General features: G+C 41.1%; 1 protein-coding gene across 1 annotated transcript in view; it reads right to left on the minus strand.

Moving 5' to 3' along the window:
- LOC102456845 (putative acyl-CoA dehydrogenase 6) overlaps positions 1–13,248 on the minus strand; it is a 111,511-nt gene that overhangs the window by 82,751 nt on the left and 15,512 nt on the right. The window lies entirely within an intron of this gene.

Consider the following 13,248-nt stretch of genomic DNA (forward strand, 5'->3'; position numbering starts at 1 on the left):
TTCAAGATACTTCTGGCATCCTGAAATAGCTATTCCATGTCTTTTTAACAAGCCCGTTATTTCGTTATTACGGGTTTGTTATTCCAACATCCCTGTAAACCTCGTTCCATGAGAAATAAGGGATGTTTTGGAATAGCACTCTATTTTGAAATACACTCGAAAGAAGCTACGCAATTTGTATAGCTCAAATTGCATAGCTTATTTTGAGCTACAGGTGCAGTATAGATATACCCTAAGATTGGCATCTGCCAATAAGATCCCAGTATGGATTGCCCACCCTCTGTACCGTCCCAGATTCAAGCTTAGTGCTATTAGCTCTTATTTATAATCAGTCAAAGGGATACACATACAAAAATGGGATGGGGGCAAAGGAGATGGGAAAATACACTGGGACAGCTCCTCATTCATCCTCAGAAACAAAATTTGAAGGGGCAGCTGAGGACTCTCTTAGCTCTGGGATATCCTCAACTGAAATAAACCAACATAGCCAGCTCCACATCACTCATTCAGATTGTAGCCTGCGTGCTTGAGTTTCCCAGGGACAGAACACTTCAGCCATCACCTACCCATGCCTAGTATAATGGCCCAGAGAGGTCTGTTACTAGCCAGCATCATTTGAAGCAGCCTTCAAACTGTTCTAAATTATGCAGTGGTAACTGAGGATGGGGCATAAGCCACTTTTGCTCCACCACCAGGTTCACCAGTTCTTCAGTGCACATGAAGACCGAGCACAATAAATATCACATAAAGGTAAGGACCTACCAAATTCACAGCTATGAAAAATGTGTCATGGACCATGAAATCAGACCTGCCTTGTGAAATCTAGGTATTAGAAGGAAGAGGAGTGGCAGGTCTAGGGGTGCCCCAGCTAGGGGGCTCCTACTATGCCCTGGATACAGCTGCTAGTCCCCCGTCCCCTCCAAGTTGGGGAGGGATAGGATTGACTCTTTCCCTGAACAGCTACTCTCAGGATAATCATATCTATGCCTAGGCACTTACCTTGCTTCCTGCTACCCCATACTGATCAAAACAACCTGGAGCTGCAGGAGGTACCTAAAAGTGAGTTTGTAAGAGCAGCTATGCAGGGGAAGTAGTGCTGTCTTCTCCAGCCCAGCCAGGATTAGCTGATGGGAGTTCCTGACTGGAGTGTTCCCAGCAGCAGAGGGGAGATCAGACCCACCTCCACCTCAGAGAACCTCCTGCAGCGGCAGAAAGCTCCAGGTGCCTTCAGAGCCTATCCCATTCATTCCTTTTGGGGTTGGACCCCCACATTTACAACAATTTGAAATGTCAGATGTTGAAAATGACTAATTTTCAAATCCCCTGATCATGAAATTGACCTGAATGTAGCATTTGGTACAGCCCTACAAATAGCAGGTACATATTTACACACAGACTTTGGAATTTAAAGGTTATACTATTTTTAACAAGGATAAAACCAGATTTTTAATCTGTAAAGGGATTTACTTCACTCCAAGATACTGTATTTTAATACACACCTATTGATTATGCCGAGTGTCTATGTTTCCCAGTCACTAGTCCACACCAAATAAATAAGTCCTATGGTGATAACTGCTTCTTAATCTAGAAATTAATGCTTATGGCTTCCCATATCACCAGGTTCAAAAGGAAGGGTCCCTATGGAGTTCAGTTTTGAGCGATCTAGTGATTGTACTGTGTTAGGAAAATTTCAACCCCGCCTGCCCTTCGTACTCCACGTTGGCCAAAAACACTGGGTACCTCCAATCACATACAAAAAATTACTTTACATTTCACTCCCAATATCACATTCTAAGAAACAATTACACTGGAAGTCTAATGTATTCATTTATTTATAATCTCTCTCATACGGAACATTGTCCCATCACAAAATAAAGTGCATTTCTCTCTGTTGTATCTAGAACAGACTTCCATTATGTTTATAAATTTTCATATTGCAGATACTTAAACACATAAGATAAAAACTCTTAATGTTGAGTTTGCTGTAGCACAGTATGATTTTTAATAGTGTTCTTTCTTTGTGAGGCTTTACTTGGTAGTGTCCAGGAAAGTGACTAGAAATAACCACTAACCATGAACAGAAATGCACCCACCCAAAGGTTTAGATGTTCAAAAATTGTTCTGTTGGTGCTACATTATAGGTATTGATACTGAAACCAGGGTTGCTGCCATATGCATGTATTAGATGCAATGAAATGAAGAGAATGAACACAGCATCAAGCTTATTTAACATTTTCTCATTAGTTTCATGGATTGTAACTGTTTCTTTATCCTGTCTTGCTTTTTATATTGACCTTGAGTTATAGCTACCAACAGTAAATAAAACCAAAATATGATAATGTCTAAAAACAGTGTGATCAAGTTTCACCAAAAATCAGTTTGCTCCATCCTGACACCATTTTGGAGCTGTAAACAACAAAACTGTTCAAATCAAAAACAGTGTATTAAGAGAGTATTCTAAAAAATGGTGGGATAAGTAGGACTCATTTTCTAGTAGTAGAATCTGTTGCCCATCATTTGCCATTTCCCATTATGAATGTCTGTATCTACAATAATGTGTTTTCACTGTGCTGTCCCAGGTCTGGGGCTGCTTGTTATTTGTGTTGCCTGTTTCAGAACATATGCTCTTTAAAGAAGGCAACCGGTCTTACCCTATTTTTGTAAAGTGTCAGTTTGTGTGTGATGTTATATGATTATAAATACAAATTATAAATAAATGTCTTCTATCCTATATTTGTATTCCAATTAACAAATATCTAATTGGAATATAGGGATATATTTTCAAAGGTTCACAATCCTATTGCACTATTTTCATGAACATTTTAGCTCACAAAATGTGTACTTACATTTTTGCATATTTATGTAAGTGAGATGTGGTTGAAAGTGCAAATACTTGCCTATATAACTAACTACCTGATTTGCACGTGGAATCTTGTACTTATGCAAGTATTCAGATCTGTGCCCTCAACTGATTGCATAAGCCAAAAACAATTCAAGCATGTGTGTTAAATGCAGGTCACAAACTGTAGGCACAAATTGTGTACGCAAAAGAGAAAATACCCATTCTAAAATCTAAGCTGTAACGTGAATAGCAAAAAAATATTCAGCCAGTTCACAAAGGAAATATTCTTTCACCATCACAGACAATGAAGTAACCTACTGCTGATTGTATGCTTTGTCATAAAAAATGCAGAAGATAATGAGTGGCAACCAATAGATTCATTGACACCAGTGGGATACTTGCCATAAAATAACACTAACATCAATATCTTCAACAAAGTTCAATGATTTCTATGATTGTGTTTTCCTTGAACAGCCTGCATTTCTAGAGGTATTCCCAGTCACAGAGGCTAAACCTCTTCGCCTGACAAAGGCGGCCAGTTGTTCTCAAGCAAGCATATGCTTACCCGCAGGGGGTACACAGACATTTTCTAGAGGGTACTCATCTAGATATTTGCCAATTTTTATAATAAGCAGAATAAAAAGCTTTAGCAAAGTCAGTACAAGCTAAAATATCATACAGACAATGACTTGTTCATACTGCTCTGATTACTGAAATGTAAGTAGGTATATTATTTATATTCCAGATTATTTGTTTTGTTATTATATGGCAAATGAGAAAGTAAGCAATTTTCCATTAATAGTGTGCTGTGACACTTTTGCATTTGTATGTCTTATTTTGTAAGCAAGTAGTTTTTAAGTGAGCGGAAACTTCAGGTACACTACACAAATCACATTCCTGAAAGGGGTACAATAGCCTGGAAATGTTGAGAGCCACTGAAGTAGACAAACTGCAAGGGAATTCAGAATCTACACTGAATCTAAATGGGAATCAGACTTCTCTTTTCAACCTGCTAATTACGTACCAACAAAAGCCTGTGAGTAGTGACAATACTGTCCTCTTGTTTAGGGTGACTGTGTAAGAATTCCTCTGAGCTACAGTATAGATATTTTCCTCATACTGCCCTACCAGAGTGTTACATTCCACCACAGTGTCATGATCTCTGTAAAGGAGAGGGTGGTTCATAGGCACTTGTCCCTCTGTGGAGATTACCTGCAAGAGTGATACCATAGTTAACATCAACTGTAATTCTCTTAAAAACATGGACTGGTGCCCAGCAAGAAACTGATCAAACTCAGACTGTCAGATTGCACTAACAACAAACCTTTTTTATAATCTGTACTTAACTGTACCAAAAACCAGCATCTATTGTTCACTGTTCAGGAAGGGGCAATGGAGGGAAAGAGTCAGGGGGTTGTTTGTTTGGGGGATTATTGCTATTTTTATAGATTATTCCCGCATACATCTAATATAAACACTTGGAAATTCATCCTCAGAAAAACCCCAGGTAGAGCCACATAATACTACATACAGTATATCATACAGCACTATCTACTTGACTGACAAACTAAAATTTCCCTTCCATCAGGGTGAATTTCTGCATAACTAAAAGCTATTTCTGATGAGATTAAAACTGTTGTGTGTCATTATTTAATTCTAACAATATACAATAGATTTCACTGTTTAGGCCGAAAATGCACACATTTCTTTATTATTTTATCTGGCAAATTAACGGCAACAAAAGTACACATTCAGAAGGTGACAAAACAGGTCTTCATTTGACTTATCTAATTCCGAAATACAAAAACCTGAACAAATTTGTATGCTTCCAATAACTGTAGGGGGGCTGGAGGAAACCTTAATCCAGTGTTTTAAGAAAATGGAGAAGAGCTCACTACCAAAAGTTTCATATGCAAATAATTTTTACTCAGAAATTGTAACAGTTTATTTCTTAAATTGAAAAGAAAAATGGATTTCATTCAGCAGACCATTCAGTCATTATCCCTGCAACTGCTTCTAGGAAAAATTACTAACCTTTCTTTGTTAAATTCCCACTGCATTCTGTAACAAGTATACTGTTCCTACAAGAGCAAAAATGTAATTCAATAAATTTGGGCACAAAGTAAAAAATGTTGTTCAGTAACTAAAGATCTTTCCTGTTAGTCACTAGTGAGGTCAGAGTCCACGTAGCAATTTGAGATTCTAAGCTAAAACAATACATGAACCACAACCATTGTCTTTATTACTTCTTAACCCTCCTGTTACTAATTTTATACAATTTTAGGAATATCATTAAGTCTTCCAGTGAGTCCTATTCAAATAACATGAGAAGAAATTTGAAAGATGAGACATTCATGAATTAATAGGATTTTTAATTGCATTCTGACATGACATACAAGTACACCATGTCAGTATTAACAGATTTCAGCTGAATGGCTCTGACTTGATCAGAAAGTCCAGTTATGACAACATAATTAAAGAAGTCTTTGTAACTTAATTTAGTGAAAAATTCAAATGAATAGAAAAGCAACAAGCTAAACTAATTAGCATTTTATTAATAACTTATAGACAGAAAAACATCAAACAAGTAAACTGGGACAATTGGCTAGTCCAAGGGGTTGGCAATGGGCTAACTATGGAGCCTTTTACAAGTAGCACTAGGCACAAGCAATACATTTGTTTTAAGGAGACTTAAATTTAAAGTCTACAGTACAGGTTTTTTCTTTGTCACAGCCTATAAAACCTAGAAATATTTGTAATAACTGCTAATGTATTATAATTGTTCTACTCACACTACAGCTACCAATATTTAGTGCAAAAAAGTACTCTCGCAAGCATCAAGGGCTTTATAAAAAAAAACCACACACACACAACCAGCTTCCTTGATGGCCAATATCATTTTTATTGTTCCAGGCCACTGTTAACTGATTTAAAGCCACCAATGAAAAGATATTTCTTATGGTTTTGATTACACCGCATACATAGTACTTCCTTGCTCAGATAGCCAGAGTAATCCCACCTGTTCATAAAAGTTGGGCAGAGTAGTACTACACCTTTCTGTACTTGGAATTCAGGATGTATCAAAGTCTTCCATTACCAATGGGATGGAATAGATAGTGACTAACTCAGAGCATCCCTACACTTGACATACTCATGGAAGGGTGTCTAGTGAAAGGAAGACTCTGCCTTTCATGGGGTTCAACTGAATTGCTCTCAGAGAGGATTGCCTTCCTCTCAAAAAAGTTTACCTTCAGAAACTCCAAAGCCAAGATATTACACATGCAGCAGAGCAGGGGCTTTCAAATGTGGGTTATGAGCCAGCTCAGGTAAACCACTGGAGGGCCATGAAATGTTTCGTTTATCTGAATGTCCATAGGCCTGGATCCCCGTCGCTCCTATTGGCTGCAGTTTACCATTGCCAGCCACGGGGAGCTGCAGGAAGTGACATGAGCCGGGTCACCGCATCCCGCAGTGCCCCTTGGCTGAAAACGGTGATCTGCAGCCAATGAGAGCTGTGAGGCTCCATGCCTATGGACACTCTGAGACATAAAGCATCTCATGGCCACCAGTGGCTTATCCAGGTGGGCGCTCAGCCCAAGTTCGAAAACCCCTGCAGTAGAGAGTCCCAAGGCCCTAGATCATATTCTCCCTGGTAACGGCTTGCCCTGAGATCCCTCTTCTAGCATATAGGAGGCTCTTCAAAAAAACAACAATATGGACCAATGCTTTCATGTCAGAAAAATCTGTGGAGCTGGTAGGGTAACAATTAGTGACCTTTCCCAGCCAGTGCTTCCTTCCAGATGCTGCAGACAGTCCTCTGGAATTCAAGGAGTGCAATGTGGTTCCACGGTGGTTTTCTATGTGAGAAAGGGAAGATGCACATGTGGAAATCTCTTTTTTACAGGCAGATGGAGGGAGGCAAGTGAGGGGTGTTAATCTGTGTCTGTTTCTGTATTTCCCAATCTAGACAAAATACATCTCTGAACATGCATACAGATGAAATGTAAATGCTTCAATTATAGATGCCTAAATAACAAGCTTAAGGATTAGGACCAATCATAGAACTGGAAGAAACCTCAGGAGGTAATTGAGTCCACTCCACTGCACTCATGGCAGGACCAAGCACCATCTAGATCACCCCCAATAGAAGTCTATCTAACCTGCTCTTAAATATCTCCAGTGATGTCCATAGCCTCCCTAGGCGATTTATTCTAGTGTTTAGGAAAAACTTTCTAACTGTCAGGATACTTAATGTCCAACCCAAATCTCCCTTACTGCAATTTTAGGTCATTGTTTCTTAACTTATCATCAATGATTAAGAAGAATAAATTTTCTCCCTCCTTCCTGTAATAGCCTTTTAAGTACTTGAAACACTTATGTCCCCCCCTCAATCTTCTCTTTTCCAGACACACCCAATTCTTTCAATCTTTCCTCATAAGACATGTTTACTAGACCTTCTCCAGTTTCTCCACATCCTTCTTGAAATGTGACACCCAGAACTGGACACAAGGCTCCAGCTGAAGGCTAATCAGAGTAGTGTAGAGCGGAAGAATTACTTCTCTTGCCTTGCTTACAACATTCCTGCTAATACATCTCATAATGATGTTTTCTTTCTTTGCAATAGTGTCACGTTGTTGAGTCATATTTAGCTTGTAATCCACTATGACCCTCTAGAACCTTTTCTGCAGTATTCCTTCCTAGACAGTAAAACTGTGTAAAACTGATTGTTCCTTCCTAAATGAAGTACTTTGCACTTGTCCTTGTTAAATTTCATCCTATTATCTCTCATACCATTTTTTAAGTTTTTCCAGATCACTTTGAATTATAGCTTTATTGCTCCAAAGTGCTCGCAGCCGCTCTCAGCTTGGTAACATCCATAAACTTTATAAGTGTACTCTCTACGCCATTATCTAAATTGTTGACGACTAAAGACGTCCCTGTACCCTTTCAAACTGTTACCAGGAGATCTCTGAGTAACAGGCCAACAAAGCATTTTCCATGAGATGATGGGTTTAATTGGGAAAGGGTCATTTTAAGTTCAGACATCTATTCCATGACCTTGAGAAAGATACTTGGCACAAATAAAGCCTTTCAAAGATTATATTTTAGAAGAAAACTCATATTACTGAAAGATAATAAATAATAGCTATTATATTCTGCAATTTAGAGTTTTTTAAATTATTACTATTATTCATCTCTATGAACCCTAAACTGTCCAATTTTAAAATTATAATCTTGGAGGGATTCTTTGTGAATTCTAAATATTTTAAAGCTATCATCAAGAACTTAAATAATAATACACGTTACACCCAAAAATATGAAGGCAACAGAATAAAAAGAGCAAATAATGACTGCAGTTCAGGAAAGAATTTAAGCAACTTTAAACTTTACCAGTTGTATTTTCTTTTTTGGGGAGGAGGAGTGATGTGTTTCACAAAATAAATTTTTTAAAAACTGGTTTTCAATTTATTCATTTTTTTCATTGTGAAATACTGAAAAAAATCTCAAATATTTCTCATATTTTTTAATTTTATTTAGAAAAAATATTTTCCCTTTCCCTGATTTTTTTAATGTCAACATTTTATACTGGAGAAGTAATTAAAAATATTTTAATCTTGTTCCCACATTTTTCAAGGAAAATAATAAGTGATTCTTTCACTTTTTAAAAAACTTTTCGTTCCCTTTTTCTACTGGAGAAATGGGCATTAGTTAAAAAAAAAAAAGACAATTTTACACAAAATTTTAAATAAAAAAATTTCAAAAAAACCAAATGTTAGCAATTTGGTTCTAAATCTTTTATTTAGAATTTTAAAAATAAAAAAGTTTAGACGTTTTGTCCCTTAAAAATCATTCTGATCAAAATATTCCCAATTGAAAAATCGTTCTCTCTCTCTCTCTCTCTCTATATATATATATATATAAAAAAAATTTTTTCCTGCAGGACGACAATGTGATGTCAACACGTCGCTCTGCATCCTGCAGCCCCTCCCCCTTCAGCCACCCAGCGTTCTTCCTCCCTCACTCGCTCCCTGATGCTTGGAAGCCGCAGCCATGTGGAGGGTGGGGCAGGAGCTACACGGCCTGCCTGGCACTCTGGGGGGTGGGGTGGGAGCCATGTGGCCTCCCCAGCATTACAGGAGGCGGGGTAGCAGCCATGCAGCTTCCCTGGTGCTCTGAGTGGGGCTGGAGCTGCGCAGCCTCCCCCCGTCGAGGCACAACCTATCCTCAGAGGCCCCTCGAGTCACGTCCCCTTTGCTAGGGGTAACACAATCTACCGGCTGGTGCCTACCTACAAGTCCTGTTACTAGGGGTAATATGGCCCCACAGCAGAGTCTATTTGCAAGTCCCCTTTCCTAGGGGGTAACAGCAGCCAGAGTCCATACACAAGCCCCTTTACTAGGGGTAATACAGCCTAGAGGCCTATTCCAGCGGTCTGCCGGAAAACTTACCCCCATGGGAGAGCTATGGAAGGGGTAGAGGGACCTGGGCCCTCCCACACCACCGGGTCCCAGCCCAGGGCCCTGGTGGCAGTGGTGCAATCCACTGCCTATGCAGTGGGGAATCCTTCCACAACACGCTGAGCACAGGGAGAACAATTCCCCCGTCTCCTCCCCCGCCCTCCCGTCCTCTGGTAACTGCATCCTCTGTAGTCTCATTCTGGATTGGGGGCTCCTTGGGTAGCTCCTCTTGGTCCGGCTGCTGCTGCGGGGTCGGGCTTCACTCCTTCCTCCATCTCTGGAGCTCTCTCAGCACCTCCTGTCCTTTCAGCGGTCCGCCCTCACTGAGCTGCTCTAAGTGGGAGCTTCTCCAGTGGCAGTACGCCCAGCAGTACTGTGGGGGTGGGGCCTTCTCAGCCAGCTGGGCCAAGGCCATTCCTTAGCTTCAGTGCAGGGCTGGTACAGCCCATCATACCCGCTTCCCTGGTGCTTTGCGAGGGGGGGGGAGCCTTGTGGCCTCCCCCTTCCCGGTGCTCCATGGTGGGGTGAAGCTGGAGCTGCACGGCCTCCCCCCTTTCTGGTGCTCCAGGTGAGGCAGAGCCATACAGCCTTCTCCTTCCCCGGTGCTAGGGGGTGAAAGCCCCACAGCCTCTCCCCTCCCCGGTGCTCTAGCGGGGGGGGGGGGCAGGAGCTGTGCAGCTTCCCCCTTCCCTGGTTCTCTGTGGGTCAGGAGCCACGGGACCTCCCCCCTCACTCCTCTCCAGTGCTCTGGGGTAGTGGGAGGGGGGTTGGCAAGCATAGCAAGCAGGGGGTGCAGCCCCCTAATTTTAATTGAAAAATATTGATTGGCTTTATTGAGATAACTCACATGCTTATAACTTAGGCACACGCTAACATGCCTTGCTAAATATGGGATTTATGGAGTAAACTTCTAATGACAGGGACCTCCTATACGTGGCTCACTTTATCCACTGTACAATGCTGCATACACTAATTGCTTTGTTTTATTATTAGGTTTGTTATGTGCAGGTCTTGAAGGTTCTATTCTATGTGCAGATTGACACATACATGTGGGTAGACACACAAAAATTTAGATTGCTCAGATAATTCCTCACCTTCTTTCAGGTCCATATGCAAGGGGTGTATGCAAAGGGTGTGAACACACACCACCCCATGGTCCTCCAAGTAAACATGAGGCTGGGGTGGTACATTACCCCAGCCTACCTCCCCCATGCTCCGGGGCTGGATCGCAGTGGTGGGGCAACCACCAGCCCCTCCTACGGCTTGCACCCCCCACACACAGAAATTCATGCATACAGACCTGTTTTTTCTGTTGGTGGGGTGCTGGACTAAATCAGGGAATCAAGTTGTGACGGCGCGTTGGGGGTTCCCCATCTCCTGCACCCCGAAATGGCACAAACAGACTGCACCAGCCAGTGGAATTGAGGGTGGTTTATTGCTCCTCCAGCACAGCGCAGCACAGATGTAATCTGGTTACAGGAACTGGGGCTAAGAGGCCTCAGTGCCCCCCTTGAGATAGGGGAGTCCCAGCCCCCTCCCCAGCTCCTTATACCCTGCCTTCCAGCGAGGAACTAACTCCCTCTTCCAGCCCTGCCCCCCAAGCCAGGGCAGCATTCCACCTTCCTTTGTTCCTCTCCATGGGGGGTGTCTGGCCACTGGTTCAACAAGTTTGGCCTTACCTCTGCCTAGTGAGGTTTTCCCTGCTGGGTCTTGCTCCAGACAGCAGGGGTCACCACAGCCCAGCAAGTACCCCCACTACGTCACACAAGTGACATTCAAGCAAGTGAATGGTGGCAGTGGAAAGTCACTTAGCTGTTGACTAAAGGAGTCCTGAGGTGCTTGGTCATCTACTGATCTCGCAGTAGCAGAGCATGTGGCATTACAGGGTGTGTCTAAGACTGTAGCTGCATGGTGTGATTCTCAGCACCTCTAGACAGAATTGCAGATATTGTGGCCTGGCTGATAGCTCAGGCTCAGCACCCAAGCTCAAGCCCAGGGGGTCAGGCAGGCTTGGATTCGCAAGCCTAGCGTAAGCTGCCACCCGTGCCACAATATCCACACTACTTTTGGCATACTAGCTCCAACAAAACAAGCAGAAGTCTGCCTATCTGCTTCTTGGAATCACACCTCCCAGCTACACTCTAGACATATCTAGGGAGGCAGCATATAACAATACCCAGGCTGTGAAGTTGCTACTCCAGATGAGCATGGTGCTTTGAAGGGCCATTTCTGAAAAGACTGCAGATGATTGAAAAGGGCAGCACTTAAGGCATGAGGTATCCCTTGGAATTTTTGATATAATGAGTGAAAAAAGAGAAGGATGGACAGGCCTCTCTCACTCCTATCTTCCTGCTTTTACTGGAGATGGCTGTGGTTGGGTCTCATCTTCCAGAGAAACAGTAGGATTTGAAGACTGGTCTCAGCTAACAGTAATGGGGCTGGAGTTGAAAGGTCAATTTATATCTTCACAAATAATAATTATAATGAATGAATAATAATACCATGCCACAAAACTCTTCAGCATTCCTTTGGACATCATCAGTTATGCTGATGTCCAAGCAGTATAAAAACCAATGTTTTCAACTACCAACCTAGCAATGCAACAAATGCAATGATCAGTAAATATTGGAACCAACTGTTAGTAAATGTCATTGTATTTTCTAATTTTAAGAGAATAAATAAAGAGGGCAATCCCCTAATGTAATATACCTTATGATTCTTTTAAATAAAAACACATTTTCAGTAGAAAGGCAGAAACAATAGATCCTGTAATAACAGATTATGTTATGTAATTTCTTCTCCATTCATACAGCAATAATTGGATAGGGCTCTGTTTAAACCATTTAGTATCCTCCCTCCTACTTCTGTAGGTTTCATTACTCTGTATGCAATGTATAATTATGATTACTGATTCAGAGGTCTGAATACTCACTCTCCTTTTTGTTCTCACCTTTCAACCTACCTGTTTATATAAAATCACTGCCACTATCAGATCATTTGAGTAGATATTGCAATTTCACAGGCACTATTAATCTCCAGCTTTTGGTTACATATTTGATACTTTGTCAAGAATTGGAAGAATGATACAGAGATCCCCATTTACATCAAAGTTGTTTTGGTTCTTTGGTCCAGTGATGTTCTTCCAAAGAAACAAAAAGGATTAATAAAAAGTAGCATAAATTAGAATGTCCGGTTACAAAATGTCCTGAGGGCAGCCAATTGGTTAAATACTAACATTTTGCTCATGACTCAGTTTCCTAACATTCCTTTTTTAACAACACTTATATTTTACTACAGCAATTTCTCCATCTCATCAATGGCAACATTCTATAATAACTGCTGTGAAATCTGACCACAATGGGCAAAGCTACACATACCATGCAGCTCAACTAGGCTCCCTTTATATCACTGTGGTAGTCAAATCTGCAGCTTTCAAATCACATATGGCACTGTTTTCTTCTTAGTTCAGCTATACAGACAAAATCATTTGGTCATTATTAAAATTAAATTCTCAAAACTAAAAACTCTGCTGGAGATACAGAAAATGTATTTGTATTCAAACTTTTAGCTCTACAGTATCTGTATTCATGGATATAGACATTATATTAAAAAAAAGACAGCCTAATGATGGTCTCTAGAGAAAGCACGAGGTAAATGCCATGGCTCGATGTATTCCATATCAATGCAGAGTTAGAGAATTACTCCAATGCTGCTGCAATACTTCCCCCAACTCTTACTGAGGGACCAGAAATCTGTGCAGGTCTTGCTGAATGTTAACATCTTTTAAAGTGAGAATGGGGGTAGGAGGGAAGAGAATGGTGAAAGATCTTGGAAGACTAGCTTAAACACTGGGACACCAATCTATATGCATGCTTCTTCCCAACCACTGTGGTATCTAAGTGCCTCAGATAGTTATTAATGTGTTCTCTTTTTCAACCTTCAGTCAGC

Source organism: Pelodiscus sinensis, chromosome 2, assembly GCF_049634645.1.
Source record: "Pelodiscus sinensis isolate JC-2024 chromosome 2, ASM4963464v1, whole genome shotgun sequence".
Taxonomy (NCBI): domain Eukaryota; kingdom Metazoa; phylum Chordata; order Testudines; family Trionychidae; genus Pelodiscus; species Pelodiscus sinensis.